Consider the following 17211-nt stretch of genomic DNA (forward strand, 5'->3'; position numbering starts at 1 on the left):
AAATGCCCCTCTCTCCTTCCTCAGGCATTATGTACTGACCACTGCTGCGCTTCCATTTTAAAAGAAAAGAAAACTAAATCGAACAAAGCCCTAGCTTCTGGAGCCCCAGTCCACAGCTGAGTCTCTGGGTTTAAACTTTTAAGAAACCTACACCAACATTATGTCCTTCAGGAAAAGGCTGAAACAAACCCAAGGCACATCATCATAGCCCCGTGATCTCTTGGGCGAGGGGGGGAAGGGGGGACGGAATTCAGAAAATGTTGGGTGAAAATGACGCCATGTGGTATTGGGGTACATTATCATTAGCTCTGTGTTTTCTACAGTAAAACCCATCCAGAATCACAAAGCACGGTCAGATCCAGGTCACCTAGTTTAGTCTTCTCAACTAAAAATTAAGTTCAACTGATGCACGTGTGGTCAGCGGTAAAAGTAAAACAAGAATCCAGGTGTCCTCACTTCCAGGTCGTTCATCTCTTCGTGTTACACAAGTAGCTCTATTTCCAAAACCAAGTGCTCCTCAGGTCACTCCTACCTTGATGGCTGTATCTTTCATTTCACTGACCATCTTCCTTGTCTACTTCCTGTTTAATCAAAACGCCCAGTGAAAGAGCCTTCCTACTCACAGGTGTAGTAAATTCATTAAAAAATATTTACAGAGCACCTGCTGTTCTAGCAGCTTGAGCTGTGCTGTAAGAACAGGCATAGATTCCTGCCCTCATATAGTTTACAGCACAGCAGAGGGTGACAAAAAATAAACACTAAACATCATAAATAAGCAAAGTGTGTCGTAGTGGAGGGTGCTAAGTGCTATGGAGAAAAAAATGGAACAGAGCAAGGGGGAATCAGAGTGATTGGGGGGGGGGGGGCGCGGCGGTTATAATCTGGTCAGAACAGGCATCACTGAGAAATCAATGTTTGAACCAAGACTTAAAGGAGGGAGAGAGCGGGCCATGGAGATATCTAGGAGAAGAGCATTCCAGTGGCAGGAACAGCTAATACCATCCTGCATGTCCCAGGAGGGGTGGGGAGGCCAGCGTGGCTGCAGTAGGCTGATGGAGAATGCATATATCCTATTTTCCTATGGTAACCCCAAGCAACTGCCCGGAGAAGAGAACACAAGAGGAACTCCAGTCTTGGATACCCATCAGTGTGGACAAAACAAATCATTAAGCTGGGGAGGAGAAAGTGAATCTTGACAGCATGGGGATTGATGGAGATGGAGTTGGTTAAGTACGTCCCGTGGATGACTTCTCAGGCAAACACAAACACACTGTGTCCAATCATACCACGAGCTCTGACTTTAACTGCAATAACACTTCATTCCTCCTCTTGTTAATGTGCTGCGATGAACTTATTCTGTGTCACATTCTATTCCATTCTCCTCCTGAGAAATACTTGTTATGTACAATCAGACTTTCCAAATATATGCTTCAATATAACACGCTTTCATTATAACCCAACATATTAGATCTTCCTGGTTATTCTGCTCTTTATGCTTCACAGTCTCAATGTTGTCACCTACTTATGTGCTTTGCAGTTCAAGCCTTGAGAGATTTATTTACTTCTTAGAAACTGCCTTTGTGGGGCACCTGGGTGGCTCAGTCATCCAACTCTTGACTTTGGTTCAGATCATGATCTCACAGTTTGTGGGTTTGAGCTCAACGTCAGGTTCTGCATTGACAGTGCAGAGCCTGCTTGGGATTCTCTCTCTCTCTCTCTCTCTCTCTCCTTTCTCTCTGCCCCTCCCCTGCTCTCTCTCAAAATAAATAAACTTAAAAAAAAAAAAAAGAACTGCCCTTGTAATACAAATGCCTTTGTAATACAAAATGTAGGTTATCACAGACACTGTTTGAACCACTATTCAAAGGGATTTAGGAATGTTAAAAATGAGGGTTTTTAAATTTTATTAAGTACTTTTTCAACTTTTCTCAAGATGACCATATTGGCTTTCCCTGTAATTTATTATATAATCAATTAGCAGATTTAAAATCATCATTGTTTTCTTAGATTAACTGTATTGTTTCATTCTCTTGCCAGAGAATGTAGGCTGTACTACTTCGGTACTATTTTCTACTTCTGTTCATTTTTTGAGAGACAGAGACAGAGACAGAGAGAGAGAGAGAGAGAGAGAGAGAGAGAAAGAGAGAGAGTGAGTGTTGGCAAATATGTGTATAAATATGGCCTAAGGTCATCTTTAAAATACATGGCTATTTGAAAAAAACATGTATTTTCCCTTTACTAGATGTAAACTTGCAAATCTATCCAATCAGGCTTAATTATGACATTCAGACCACTTCTAGCTCACATTTTTAAACTAATTTCCAAGAAGGATCTATTAAAATCATCCACTATGAACCAGCAACTTCTTGTATTGCTATCAGTTTTTTACTTTAATTTTTTAAGCTTGTGTTCTTAACTCCATGACTAGTAGGCATAAGATTCAAGCCTATGACACTGACTTGGCAAGTTGTAAAATGATGCTTTTAAAGAATCTAGATTTCTAAGATTTGTATCTTTCTTTTCATCTTGTAATTGCTAACATTCTTAGCTTTTCTCTTCTTTTAACCCTCTATTCAGGTCTTGATGGATTATCCAGTACCCTTACTCACTAGCACCTTCCTCCAATCAGTCATCACCTGGGTACCCAACCATGGTTACCATGGCATCAGGAAGTGTCTTTCTGATACTTTCTTTTCCGACCCATTTCTAAATTAATTCTTCTAAGAGATTTCATTTATTCATCTACGTCTCCATTCCATCTCTCTTCCATGAAAAAAATAAGGAGAAAACTATAGCCACACCTGTATTTCCCATTCATTTAGAAGGTTTTTCTGATATTACCTCTGAATTTTAAATTTCATCCATTTGAAAAGAAGCCTCTTCTGACTCTTTCCCTACAGTGTCTAACAAATCTATATATAATAGTTAAGTTAATTAACAAGGTTTCAGTCTGGTTGCCTTGGCAACACTTTGCAACTGGCATCTTAAAAAAAAAAAAAAAAAAAAAGAACAAAAACTGCCCCAGATACAGAAAGATTAAAGTGACAGAATCACTTGTAACAGAGGAGGTTATGGAGAGAAAATAAGCTTCTTTCATCATATTAATTATCTTCTTGTAAGAGGTTAGCCCTTAAAATATTGACAGGGTCACCCAGTATTAGAACGATTTTACAATAATAATGAGAAGTGCGTCTCAATCTAAGTCACTTTAACCCGTGTGACCACATGCTGGCCAGTCGTAGATCTTCTCCAGGTTCCTATATCAACAGGGAAAGTGCAATCATGATCTACAAGTAGCAATCACACTCGAGAGTTTTCTACTTAAACACAGATTTAAATAAAACCAAAGCCGAAACGAAAACTACTAGATGGGAAGGGAAAAAAGAGAAGAGAAAATGATATTGCCAGATTCTCACTGTATCTGATTTTCTGCAGAGTCCCACACATCTGACACGAAAACTTTCTTCCTCTTTCAAAATCTCTGGAGGTGGTCACTTAAAATGCTGCACACTTGTTAATGGAAAACAGGCAGCATGAAATGGACTACTGAGATTTAGACCAGTAACTAACTACAAAATCAACGCTGCTGGGTGCTCGGTCATTTTCCTGAAATCTATCCTGATTCTCACACACAACACAAATGCACACAAGCAGCACACGGTCATGAGACACAATCCTTGGGAGTTCCAACCACAGAGATGTTTCGAGAGACCCCCAGGTGTGGACTGGACTTGATATCACAGAATCTAGCAGGTAGAGCAGGGAGCAAAGAGGGGAAGATTCTGGGACTTCCACCTCACTCTGGTAGTCCCTCCTCCCTTATAATCTCAAGTCCTAGAGTAGCTGTGGCATCACTGAAGCCATCACAGGGGCCACCTGGCCATCCTGCAGGCAAATCTCCTCATGAGAGGAGATTTGGTTTTGGAGGCTATGCCACTTGAGGTGGTATAGGTGAGGTGAAGTCGGAGAAATCTTCTCTAATCCTTCTCTGATTCATCCGACAAACATTTACTGAATGACTTCCACGTGCCGGGGGTTCTGGGCACAGAATTTAGAGCATAAAAGGAATGAAACAAAGTCCTTGCCCTCCTGGATTCAGAATTCTGGAGTGAGACAATAAACAAAGAGCTACACACCATGGTGCCTGGGGGGCGATAAATGCCATGAAGTAGAATCAGCAACGTGGGTGTACCCGCTGGGTGAGGGCACCTGCACAGAGACCTGAATGAACGATAGAAGGCACGCAAACAGCAGGGCAGGATGTCTCAGATGGAGGGACCAGCAAGGATGAAGGTGCTAAGGCAAGAGCAAGCCTACCCTCCAAAAAGAAAAGTATACCTCAGTTATGAAGAAGAAATCTAAACTAGTGTAACTCCCAGTTAGAAAATACCAATAAAGACTTACAGGAAAAATATTTTGACATATAATGTTTCTCATTAAGGATTCAGTTCTCACGACTGTGCTAGGGAAATGAAGGCAATCTTTATCAGTGGGGTACCTTCTATGCATAACGCACCATGCCTCTCCTTTTCTCCTCCATTGGGAAAAGAGGACATTTTCCTTTCTACTTGGTAGATGAGGAACTAGGCACAGAGAAGTTAAGAAACTTGGCTAAGGTCACAAAGCAAGTGGCACAGCTTCCAAAGCCGACAATCTTCTCACTGGTCCACAATACCAAAAGCAAAAGGAACTTGAACTTTCCTCACTGGCTTTTCTGGTATTTGTATATTTCGTCAATGGCTACGGTTTCACTCACACACAGAATGCAAAATTAATTGGCAAAGATAAAGAAAGAGGTGCAGGGTCGTTGGTACTGTCCTCAACACTTTCTGGCTGGCCAGCCTCCCAAACTCATTTGCTCTACAGACATCACATGATAAAAGGTAGAGGTTTTGGTTTGGTTTGTTTTTTTATCCAGTATTATTTTGTTCTGAAAACTTCTATTACAAACGTAAGCCACGTCATCCCTATATTTTTAAATTTAGAGACTGACTCCTTTAAAGTTACACTGTGAATTCTCTTCATTCACATTCCACGATTTTATCATAACCTTTTTTGGCAAGCTTTGCGGTGAAGACTCGTTCCACACAATCATAACCCTGAGGGGAAAAAATTAGGCTTGTTGATACAGTCCCAGAAATATTTCATATTTCGGCTTGTTCGGAAACACCAGCTGTACTTTCCCAGCACTTTCTTTTACTCTGAATTTAGGATTTAACAGTGAGGGAATCTACATATGCCCTTCTCTTGGCAGTTTGTTGAAAGTGCCATACTACCTTGTTTTCATTACCTAATAAAGTTAGTTTGCATCCCAGAATATAAATTAGCCAGATATAAAGAAAAAAAATGAAATGATCTGTAAAGCTGCAACATAAGATACTTTAGTGCTTCTCATGCTGGCTGTCCATTACAATCACTTATCAAGCTTTTAAGACTACCACTGTCTAGAGAGGGAGGGAGGCAAACCATAAGAGACTCTTAAACACAGAAAACAATCTGAGGGTTGATGATGGGGGTGAGGGAGAAGGGAAAATGGGTGATGGGCATTGAGAAGGGCACTTGTTGGAATGAGGGCTGGGTGTTGTATGTAAGCAATGAACCACGGAAATCTACCCCAAAACCAAGAGCGCACTTTACACACTGTATATTAGCCGACTTGACAATAAATTCTATTAAAAAAAAAAATACATATATATCTCAAAGAAAAATCCTATAAAAAATAAGCAAATAAAAATCACCTTGGTGATAAAGGCCTCTGGAGTTCCTGCATACTTTATCACATCATACATATGCATGGAAACATTCTGTGCTTTAATTTCTAAGGAAATAAAATGAACTTCAATCTCCTAAGAAAAAAAATAAAGAATGAAAAAATTTTTTCTGCACCAAAATACCCTTCCAACTGATGCCTGAAATTCCCTAAATAAAGATTAATTTATTGGCATTTAGTGAAAAATTTCCAGAAATGCAAATGTCTCTTTGTAGATAATAAAATCTGTACTTCGGATGAAAAAGAAAAAAAAAAAAAAAGAATACCACTGTCTAGATGCCACCTTAAATCAATTAAATCAGAATTTCTGGGGGAGAAGCCTGGGAATTAATATTTATTTTAATAGCTCCCTGGGTGATTCTATTGTGTGATTAGAGCTGAGAATTACCGTGTTACTCCTCCAAGCAAACCAGGAATCTTTACAATGAAGTTCCTTACTGACAACAGAGCTTTGCAAAGGGTATATTCAAACATCCTGTCAAACGGCAGCTGGCCAGATGCCAAAGAAGCACTGAGCCCTCCAGATCTCTGCCTGCCCCAAATGGTCCAAACCAGATGCTGAGCCCCATGGTACCTCTAGGACTCTCCCGGCCCACACATCTTTTCAATGTAGGATATTACTGAATTGGGTTGAAAATAACGCTTTACATTAGAGCTCTGCTACTCAAAGGGTGGCCTCCCTGGACCACCAGCATCGGCATCGGCATCACTTGGGAGCTTGTTAGGGCTGTACAGTCTCAGACACCTGGGCCAGACCTACTGAATCTGCACTTCAGCAAGATCTCCAGGTGATTCAGTGGTCTGGAGTATGGTTCTCAAACAGTGGGCCATGGACAAGCACTTCATCATCTCCTGGGAATATGCTAGAAATGCAAATTCTAAGGCCCCATATCAGGCCTACAGAATTAGAAACTGGGAGTGCGGCCCAGCAATCTCGCTGAACAAACCCTCCATGGAATTCTCATGCACGCGGTGGTATGAGAACCACAGGGCTGGAATAATGATTCTCAACGCTGGCTGCACACGAGAACCGCTGGGGAGCTTGAACAATCTAGAAGCTCAAGAATACACCCGCTTTAATTCTCAGGAACTCTGAATCAACGAGTTCTCTAGAGTCTTCTTGGAAGAGGTCAGAGCTCCCTGGGAGGCATGAAAATAGCTGAGAGAGGGGTAGAGGGTAGGGAGTGGGAGAGTCAGATCCCAAACGTGGCCTACGTACATCCTACTGAATGTTAAATCACAGTTTACCAAAGTTTATTAGAATTTTGAGTCCAGGGACGTTTTATTTCATCATCCACTAGTTCACACCACGAACACGTATTCAATTTACTCCCAGAGGGATTTGCCATTCATATAATTAAATTTAGATATTTGTACACAGTAACAAACTTGCAAAATGTAACAAGGATTTTATTTTTAAAAACCGGCAATAAAGCCTCAGAGGATGGTTTGGATAAGTGTACAAAGAAAATGGAAGATTTCTTTCAAAAAGACTAATTTTGCCTAACAAACTTCTCTGAGTACCTGGTTCCCTTTTTTGCCGTAAACACAAGCCCCCAGAAAAGGAAGGAAAATTACTAGAGAATGGGAAAATGACTAATGAGGAGAACTTAAATTAACTAGATTTGTGCAGTCAGTTCAGCAACATCTTAAGAGGAATCTTCATAACAGTTTGAAAATGTCACAGAGGCATAAACCTTAGAAATGAAGAACTCCCCAGGGTGGTGTTGAAGCGGAAGGCAACGTCCATTACAGAAAACAAAGCCTCTATTTTGCTGAGTGATCCACATTGGATGGGTTGCTTTCTGCACTTCAAGTTTTCCTCCACTGAGGAAGGGGATGCTGTAAAACCAGGCTCTCTTTTTGTGAAATCAGGATCCGGACTTGAAAGGTGCGGCGCATCTGGAAATGGGGGGCTGGCCGTGTGGGTGTCTCTGTGGACATCCTTCAGCCAGGCCTTCTGTGAGCCCGTCCTCTGCAAGCAGGGCCTCCGGGAGGACCAGCAGTAACTGCTGAATTAGAGGAGGAGCCAGTCCTCCTTTTAAAACCCCAGTATTTGTTAACCACGTAGAGTTTTAGAAGTACAGTGGAAGAAATGAGATCTTACGAGACTTGAAGAAGGAAGGAACAGAAAACCAAGGGCATTGTCAGCAATTCTGTCAATAAAATCCCGAGTCCAGAGGTGGTATATGGATTTCAAAAGTCTTGAGGACTCCAAAGAATACTATGTGCTGATCGGAGGTCTTCAGAAGTTCCTGAAAGCGACTGTACTTATGTGATTAAAATGATAGATCAAGAATAAGGAGGGCGCAGACCAGGATGGAAAAAGGACGGGCGGAAGGCACCGCAGGACGCTGCTGTTGTTCAGTCTTTGCTGACAACAGCAGCCGCAAAGGAACAACAGCGGGCTATTTAGCTGTTCAACTGGTAGTTCTCATGAGGGTTTGCACATTCTGGCGGGGGGCGGGGGATTGGGGGACACAAAAACCGTGTGGCTAAAAATATGGAAGTAGATTTTTGAAAAAATTATCTTGGCCATTTATTTCTTCTCTCTCTTCCTCCTTTCTTTTTTTAATTTCTGTTTTACTTAAGACAAAATACTTGTTTGTACCAGTGGCTCGTCATTTAACAGAGGCTTCTTTTTAGCTATTTTTCTCTCTCTCTTGCATACATGGGAGTCAGTATACCTACTGGCTTACTACCAAGATTTGAGAGCCAGAAAAAAGTACGTTCAAATCTTGGCTCCTCTGAAACTATCTGTGTGATCTTGGACACGTTTCCTGACACTTCTATGTGTCCAAGTTTCTTCGGGGTTGTTGTAAGAGTTAAGCGAGGTAATATATATTGCAAGCAGCCCTTTGCCTGGCGCATCCAAGTGTCCAGAAGAGAAGAGCTCTTATCACCATCATCAATTATTACAAAAAGTCTAGGCTTTGAGTCAGACTAACTTAACAATACTCAGTACAGTATACTCATGTGTTAAATGGGGCATCAAAATGCTTACCCTACAAGACTGTTTTGGAGATGAAAACAAAACGTATGCATTCGCTCCTATTGTATAAATATATAATATTTATAAAAGCTATAAAATTTAAAAGAATATTTCATATTAAACATATATGTGCACACGTACATCAACACATACATATACACACGCAAAGCATTATCCTAGGTGCTAATATTAGCTCACTCCTCCTCTCTGTTTTAAACCTAATGCCCAACACAGTGCCTAGGACACAGATGTGATCATTATATGTCTGCTATTACTGACAAAGGTGAAGCTGATTATGAAACACATACACACACCATATATCCCCACATACACACATCTCTTAGCGTGCTCCCTACAGAGTCGTCTTAGCATGCTAGAAGTTTGACTCAAGTGCTGCTTCTCTGTCAACTTCCACTACTTTCTTTATTGATTTCTTTAAAAAAAAAAAAAAAAAGGCCACTTTTTTGAGAGAACAGTCTCTGCTCTGTCTGGAGAGCAGGAAGGAAGCTGCCTTATAGAGGTAGTTTTCCCTGGAGATTCTTCCCTAGCTATTTCTGCATTCAAGATGTGCTGATGGGACTGGCTCACAAAGTTAGCAAATTGACAAGATGGACTATAATGTTAAAGACTGCCTCCCCAATACAGACACACAGAGGCCTCCTGACATTTATACCTACACCATTAAAGGCCCTCCCCAGTAAGAAAGTGCTTCCTCCTTGCAGACCACCTCTGGCGGTCAGCGTCTCTCAGAACAGCCTCATTCCCTTCCTACAACTCTTCCTCTGAAGGCCTCTCCACCCTCCTGACCATTCCTTCCTAATCAGCCTTGTGCTGGGCCAAGCCCCTGAAAGGGCCCCACGTTTCTATGCCGTCTTTGTATTCTTTGTGTACCCGCGGCGTAAACCCTCATCTACCACGACCGCCAAGAGGGCACCCAGAGACTACAAATATGTGAGCTGCAGCTGAGCAAAGGGACGTGTTTACTTTCCATCCGGAACGACAACTTGACCTGCAGCAAAAACAAAAATACTGCGATGTGTATTTTTTCCCAGAAATGATAATTATAGTACTCCAAACATTTTTCAAACTTCAACTACCAAAATGGAAAAGGCATTCAAAAAATAATTTATTAAATAGCTTATATTCTTGGTAGCCCTTACATGGAAATTCTACTTCCCCCCTCCCCCCTTCATAGCAATTAAAGCGTTTGGCTCCTGGCTCAAAACCCTCCTCCAGAGCAAGGTGAGGTTCAACCTGCCGACCTGCCAGGTAGGTGGTTGAAGCGCTATCCTTATTCATCATAGTGTGGGTTTATAGCACCTTTTCCACCCCAAAATACCAGCGATTTAAGAATTGCAGTGACACAAAGGCAATTCTGCACACGTGGCTGATGAAACGCCTGAACCAAGAAGCAGAGGCCAGAGGGGCTCCAGGTACCAAACACAGGAGTATAGTATTTAGACCCTTCTCAGGAGCATGATGCGAACCCCGGCTTACTCTCACTCCTCTTTCTGAAGAATGTGCTTCTTCAATTCATTCCCCACCTGGTCGTTTTCCTCTAGCCAAAGTTCTTCTAGACCCCTTACTCCCATCGGGAAATGGCCCTTGTAACTACCGCTCTCAGGCTTTCCAACATTCTTTTGAAGTGGTTCTCACTTGAGTGTGTTAGACGGCTTTTTAAAGCATGGACTGTGTGTGAACCTCGCTTCCAGAGTCGCTGATTTAGTTGGTCTGGGTTGAAGCCTCAGAACATGCATTGCTAACAGATTCACAGGTTACTGATGCTGCGGTCCAGACACCATGATTTGAGAACTGCTGCTTTAAACCATGTCTATTTGAAAATTTTTAACTCTCGTAAGCTCTATCATCATCTCTCCTCCTCCCAGGCAAAGCTGCTTCTCTCTCTCTGTAGATATGTACTAGAGCTGGTGTTCGATGTAAAAGGACAGTACTGTGCTTGACGACCTGACAGGCCTAAACTCATCCTCTTCTACACTAAATAGCAGCCCACAGGGAGCTACCATCTCAGACCTGAAATAAAATTCAGAGAGGAGCTCATGGAGAGAACAGGCACACATTCAGACCACTGTATTAGATTTGCATGGAGAGGTCAGGGCTGTTGCCAGTGAACAGCTGGGGCTGCTCCCACATTTCAGGGGTACAGCATACTTCCAAATATTTTCAAATGCAGCAAAGGACATAATGACACCATAAATCAGTCTAACCAGAATGAATTAAAGGGGGCAAAGTAGTTAGTATATGATGAACCAACTCTCACAAATTCACCCTCTAATAATTGGGAATTTGTGATAATTTGGAATCAGAGTGTTATGAAATTTAACTTTAACTTAATGGGTGATGGGGACTAGACTCTACACAAAGTCACTAGGGACCTAAATTCCTTTCATTTATTTGCTCCTCAATACATACTGCGCAGCCCTCGTCCATCTAGTCTTTTAACCAGTGGGAAGAGAAGAAAGTGGAAGGGGGAGGGCACAGCTCTAAGTGGCATACTGTGAGAAGCTGCATTATCCCTTCAGCTCCCTTCACCTGGCGCGGACTTAGTCACACAGCCACACCTACCTGCAAGGAAGTCTGGGAAATGTAGTCTTTATTCTGGGTGGCCATATCGGTAGCCAAAACTTTACGGAAGAGGAGAATGGACACGTGGATGCAGGGACTAGGAACCTCTACGATAATTTTTCTAAGGAAATAAACTGTGTTAATATGGAAGTATACTGCCCATTTTTTTTTTTATTTGTTACAGTTTATTTATTTAAGAGAGAGAGTGCACGTGCCTGTGCATACATGAGCAGAGAAGGGGCAGAACGAGAGGGAGACTGAGAATCCCAAGCAGACTCCAAGCTCACTGTGGAGCCCAACATGGGGGCTTGATCCAATGACCATGAGATCATGCCCTGAACCGAAATCAAGAGCTGGATGCTTAACAGACTGAGTCACTCAAATGTTTCATGTACTGCCCTTTAAAGAATAAAAGTAAGTAAAACATTCTGAAGAATCACTTGACAAACACTCAAAGAAAGCAATACAGGTAGGTGTTTCTTACCAAAGATCTATGTCTAGGTGTTAAACAGGCCTGGAAGATTATTATTTATTTATCAACTCCAAAAATATGTAATCATCAACTGCCATGTAAGAGACATGGTAACAAGTTGTATGTTTTTTAAAAAGCAAGCATATATATACCCTAGTCATCAGTGAGCCTAGATTTTCCATGCATACGAACTTTAAGCAGAAAGCTAGGTTTCTTTTGGAATGTTCCAATTTCAACAAATCAATCTAATCCTTCCTGTAATTAAGGTATGAAAAAAAGGTGGACTGAAGATTTGAAGGTTTAATTATAAGAAAGTAGAGGAAATAAAATGCTTGGCCTTGCATAGAAATGTGGGAATGGTTCTATCTACATACAGGACATCTGTCAAAGGAGAAGAAAATTTTTCTTAGCCAGAAATTCTTACATCTAAGTGGAGAAAATGGTGGCCTAGCAAAGCCAAATGACTTGCCCAAGGGTCATCTGGCTAGTGAATGGTGAGGCAGGGCCAGAAGCCAGGTCTCCTGGGGAATTCTACATTGCTTCCACCAAGAAACACAGTCAGTTATCATACTAACATTCTCGTCCTTTGGTCCATTGTGTGCATCTTTCTGACAGTTATTCTTCTTTTCTGCAATACTTAAAATTGCTTAGAATCTAGCTTAAAATTTTGATTACAAAGCTCCTTTATTATGAAATCAGTTAAGTATACAAACCAAGCCAAAAGTAACCCTTTATAAGTGGAGTGGCTAAGAAGGGTCAGAAGAGCAACCTCTGGTCATAAGGTGGCTGTGGTGCTGTCCACCACTTAGGTGCTGATAAGCTACTCATCCACACAGGCAGAGTCTTGTTCTCTGAGACATGGATAACAAATATGCTGGGGGCAGGAGGGGGGCATGACTGCCAAGATGGGATCTACGTGAACACCAAGGGACTTGGGACTGGGGACCTGGAAGGAGACAGCTCCCATGTGGCACAACCCAATCTCCAGGAAGTTTAGACCTCTTGGCAATTTCCCCCAGTCCATTCAGAAAATGAAGCCCAGCCACAGAAACGTAGAAACTCTAAGACAAGAGGAACTGGCAATAAATACCACACACCTCTCTCAGCATTAAAGACAGGAAAAAGCCTGATGTGGAAGCTGAGAATCTGCTTTCATGATCTCGGCTTGGCATAGTGTCTGTAACACAGAATTAAGTTCTGAAAAGCCCTTCTGTCTGCAAAATCCCTCCGTGCTGCCACGGTTCCCTCACATTTTAAGCATGTGTTTCTTTGCTCTTCTCCCTGGTTTTGTGGTAGACTTGACTTATCTGGATACCTGCAGCTGGTGATGGCTGAAATCCTACGGATATGTGTGACCTCTGATATTCAGACTCTGTCCCGAGACGAGTGTAGGCTTCTGCTGGCCCTGTCTTTTCAAGGCATTGTGGATCCCTTGCCCAGCAAATGAGAAAGCCAGCCTTCCCTATTCCTTGTCCCATCTTCTCTCCCTCTTCTTACTATTTTCCTGCTGTGAAATCATAGCTATCCTTATGCTCAGAAAAGCCACTTTTTATCATTTAGGGTTTATGTTAATACTATCCTTTGTACATGTTATAACTGAGAATATAAAAACTTGCCTCAGAAGGGAGAAAGGGAACTTCCTAGGAGATCAGGTATAAACTAGAGGAAGCAGTAATCCCCAGGTTTTCTCTAGTGATTCAGGAGCTTATCAGTTGGCTGTATGTGAATTTCTATTCTTAGGCGTTTTGTGTTGTTGTTGTTAAGAAACAAAATGAACAAAAAACCAGACTCTTAAATAGAGAACTGTTGGTTGCCAGACGGGCAGTGGATGGAAGGGGGATGGGTGAAACAGATAAAGAAGATTAAGAGTACACTTATTCTAAGTATTTTTTTAATAGAGTGTTTCTTTGAACCTGACAATGATTTTTTAAAATATTTATCTATTTTGAGAGAGAGAGAGAATTCCAAGCAGGCTCTGCATTGTCAGCACAGAGTCTGACATGGGGCTCAATCTCACAAACTGTAAGATTATGACCTGAGCCGAAATCAAGAGTCATGCACTTAACTGACTGAACCACCCAGACACCCCTCTAAGTATTTTTTAACAACAGATTAAGAAGCCACCCTAACTCCCTGACATATTGCCCAGTCTCAGAACTCTCGGATCTAGGGTGACTATTGTCCCAATTTCTAGTTATCCTTGGAGATACCACTTTTTCATTATCTTCCCTATTCAAGAGGATTTCCTCCTAGGAGGCTAACAGATTCTGATCAGCCAAATACTTTTTTAAAAAACAGTGTTTGATACAAGTGGCTACTGATATATGCTAGTTTTACCTGATCTAAAAGGCTTAAACAACAGGAGATCGGAAACATCTCAACACCTGCAAGATTAATGGTGTAATCTAAGAAGGCTATTCAGTTAACATACCATTACCGGGCCTCCCATTAAAAAAAGATGGGGATTGAGGAATGGAAATATAGTAGACTCAGGCTTTCCACAAGAGGTAATTCCTGAGGTCTTTGTACACACTAATTGGTGCATGATGCCACAGATTACAGTTGCCCCGGAAAGTGCAACATTACACTGATCAGTACACTTGCTAAGGCATTTCTAGGAACTGCTCTTCCTTGTTTTTGTACCAAGCATTTCAGGGATTCACTCTACTGCCAAATACAGCACACCAGCTTTCTAATTTGTCCCAGATTTCTGTTTTCTGGTAAGGAACCATTACTTTCTAGGACTTCACTTTACTATTCTTCCTCCTGGCTTTCTTTTAGAAACAAAAAAAGTTCTGCCCAGTGCATGACTTCTTACATATGTGATAATGAGCTAAAAACAACTGGGCAGTTGGCTTATTACCAGCTAAACATCTTGCTCCTGCACAGGTACTTCAGAACACACCTGATCAAATGACAAATTACTACACATCACGGATCTTCTGGGTCACCGTTTCATGAATAACTGAATATGTGAAGGTTAAATCAATGAATCACAAGGGTCTACTGTGTTGGTTTCTGTATAATGAATCTTGCCTAAGACATGGCTGTTCCTGTTTAGCAATAACCTCATACCTAACTCTTCTACCCACTCCCCACTTAAGAATGCATGCAGAAGGCTCCACCTCCTCTGAATCCCCAATGAGGATGTTGGGGACAACGGGCTTTGTGGCCGGTAAGCCTCCTTTTGAGTCAGAGGAGGATTTCTCATGTAGCAATGACAAGGGCACTGTGGGATCTAATCTTCGTCCTTAATTATGTCACTGTGAAGCAAAAATTATTAAATTAAGAAAATGATTTTTTTATATTGGAAAACAGACTAATTTCTAATCAGAACTTAGAAATAAACAATCTAAACTGTCAGAAATATATCAAGCTGACTGAGTTGTTCAAGTGAGCTTTAAGAAAGGAATCTAACAGCCATCTTTAACAACATTCCTGGTGAAATTAACATGAAAACTGTCCCCTAGTTGCTCTTCTGGTACTCTTTCTGAACAAACACATCTAACGGTTGAGGCCTTACTCTGTTTAATCGTCTACATACTATTTTATAAGTTGGGAACCACATTATCTTTACTGTTGTCAGAGAGCCAAAGTGGTATTCTACCCATTCTTTCATCTACAAATGTTTCATACTAAGTGTAACACACGGTTCCTCACCTCCACAAACTTACTACTGAGTTTGGGAGAAAGCGGAGCACCAATCAACATGGATCAGGCTCTGGGGTAGACTCAGTCTAACTGCTTGTGTGAACCATACAATTCTTTAACCCTTTGAGCTTCCAATTCCTCTTTATCAAAGGGAAGGTTAGCAGAGGATTTCTGAGGGTCTTTCCAAAATAAGAAATCGGAGACCAATACAGAGAAAGGAGAGGGTACCTGCAAGGCAGTTGCTGGGAAAGCTTCATGGAGAAGTGTTGTCCTTATCAAGGTCTTGAAATGTGGGTAGGATTTAAAGCAGCTGTAGTGAGGAGATGGGGAGCAGGGACTACTCCTGGCAGGAGATATGGGTCCAAGTGAAAGGAGAGTGATGTGTGATGCAGCATGGCAGTCATACTCCCAACAAGCCACTTTTCAATGACACACCCACAGTGCTACCTCTGAAGAGCACACTGCGCCCCTACTTGTCTCCACGCTTTCAATGGGGAGGGGTAGAGGTGGGGAGGGAGAAGCATTTCCTCCAATACTCTTTTGCCACATATGCCTAGCTGGCCCACTGCCACCATCTATCTGTCCAACATTTCCTGAGCACTCATTACCTCCTGACACTTTCCTAGGAATCCGGGGACGCAAAGTTCGAAACGTATGGTCTTTGTCCTCTAAGAGCGTTCTGGCTGTGTTCAACGTCACCTCCCTCGGCTAAATACCCTTTCCCCTCGGTCTCTGCCACAAGTCTGACTCCTTCCTTTAGTCTACTGTTACAGACTTCATGCATACATCTTTTTTTTTTTTTTGTCTAAAAAATATATTTTTAAGTTTATTTATTTATTTTGAGAGAGACAAAGACAGCATGAGCGGAGGAGGGGCAGAGACAGAGGGAGAGAATCCCAAGCAGGCTCTGTGCTGCCAGTGCAGAGCCTGCCACGGGGCTTGAACTCATGAGACTGTGAGATCGTGACCTGAGTGGAAACCAAGAATCGCAAGTTTAACCGACTGAGCCACCCAGGTGCCCCAATGTATCAATTTTATAAAAATGTTCACACTGCATCACTAATTACTTACATTTTGGCATTCCATGACCACGTGTGCCTTCCATGAAGGTTGGGCTAGAGTCTGGTGCTTCTTTGTTTCTCTAATACCTAGCATAATGTCTACAACACAGGTGGCAGCCAGTGAACTATTACATCTCTCAGTAATAATATTCCCTTACTACTCTTAATGTTTCTACCTTTTCCTGTCTGCCTATCTATCCACTTACCTACCCACTTACCTATCTAAGTTCTACCACTCACTCTAGTGTATGTCCCTGGTAACCTCTCCTAGATTAGTTTCCTCATCTGTAAAATGAGGATAATAAAAGTCTCCACCTCACTAGCTTGTTGAGAGGTTGAGGTAATATATGTCACACTAATACCTGGCACATAAGTAAGCCGGTCTTGTTAGCTCTCAGTTCCCATTCGCTGCTAACTTCAGAAGAGTTACAAGAGGTTCTGAGATCTTTTCACAAGTCACAGAAACCAAATTTACAATGTCAAGTCAAAGAATCCAATGATATAAAGGCAACAGACTAAATAATGAAGAGCAACTGTCAGGTAGCCCCAACCCAAAGTATGCAAAAATGTACCAAATTCCCAAAGCCTATCTTAACTACACAACAGCAAAAGGTCCTGAACTTTTTTTTAAATATTTATTTATTTTTGAGAGAAAGAGTGCGTGCACATGCACGCAAACGGG

The 17211-nt window shown here is 41.8% G+C and overlaps 1 protein-coding gene across 3 annotated transcripts in view; it reads right to left on the reverse strand.

Annotated features, from left to right (window-relative positions):
• The window catches only part of CRIM1 (cysteine rich transmembrane BMP regulator 1), a 190808-nt gene that overhangs the window by 105407 nt on the left and 68190 nt on the right, over nt 1–17211 (reverse strand). The window lies entirely within an intron of this gene.

Source organism: Acinonyx jubatus, chromosome A3, assembly GCF_027475565.1.
Source record: "Acinonyx jubatus isolate Ajub_Pintada_27869175 chromosome A3, VMU_Ajub_asm_v1.0, whole genome shotgun sequence".
Lineage (NCBI taxonomy): Eukaryota > Metazoa > Chordata > Mammalia > Carnivora > Felidae > Acinonyx > Acinonyx jubatus.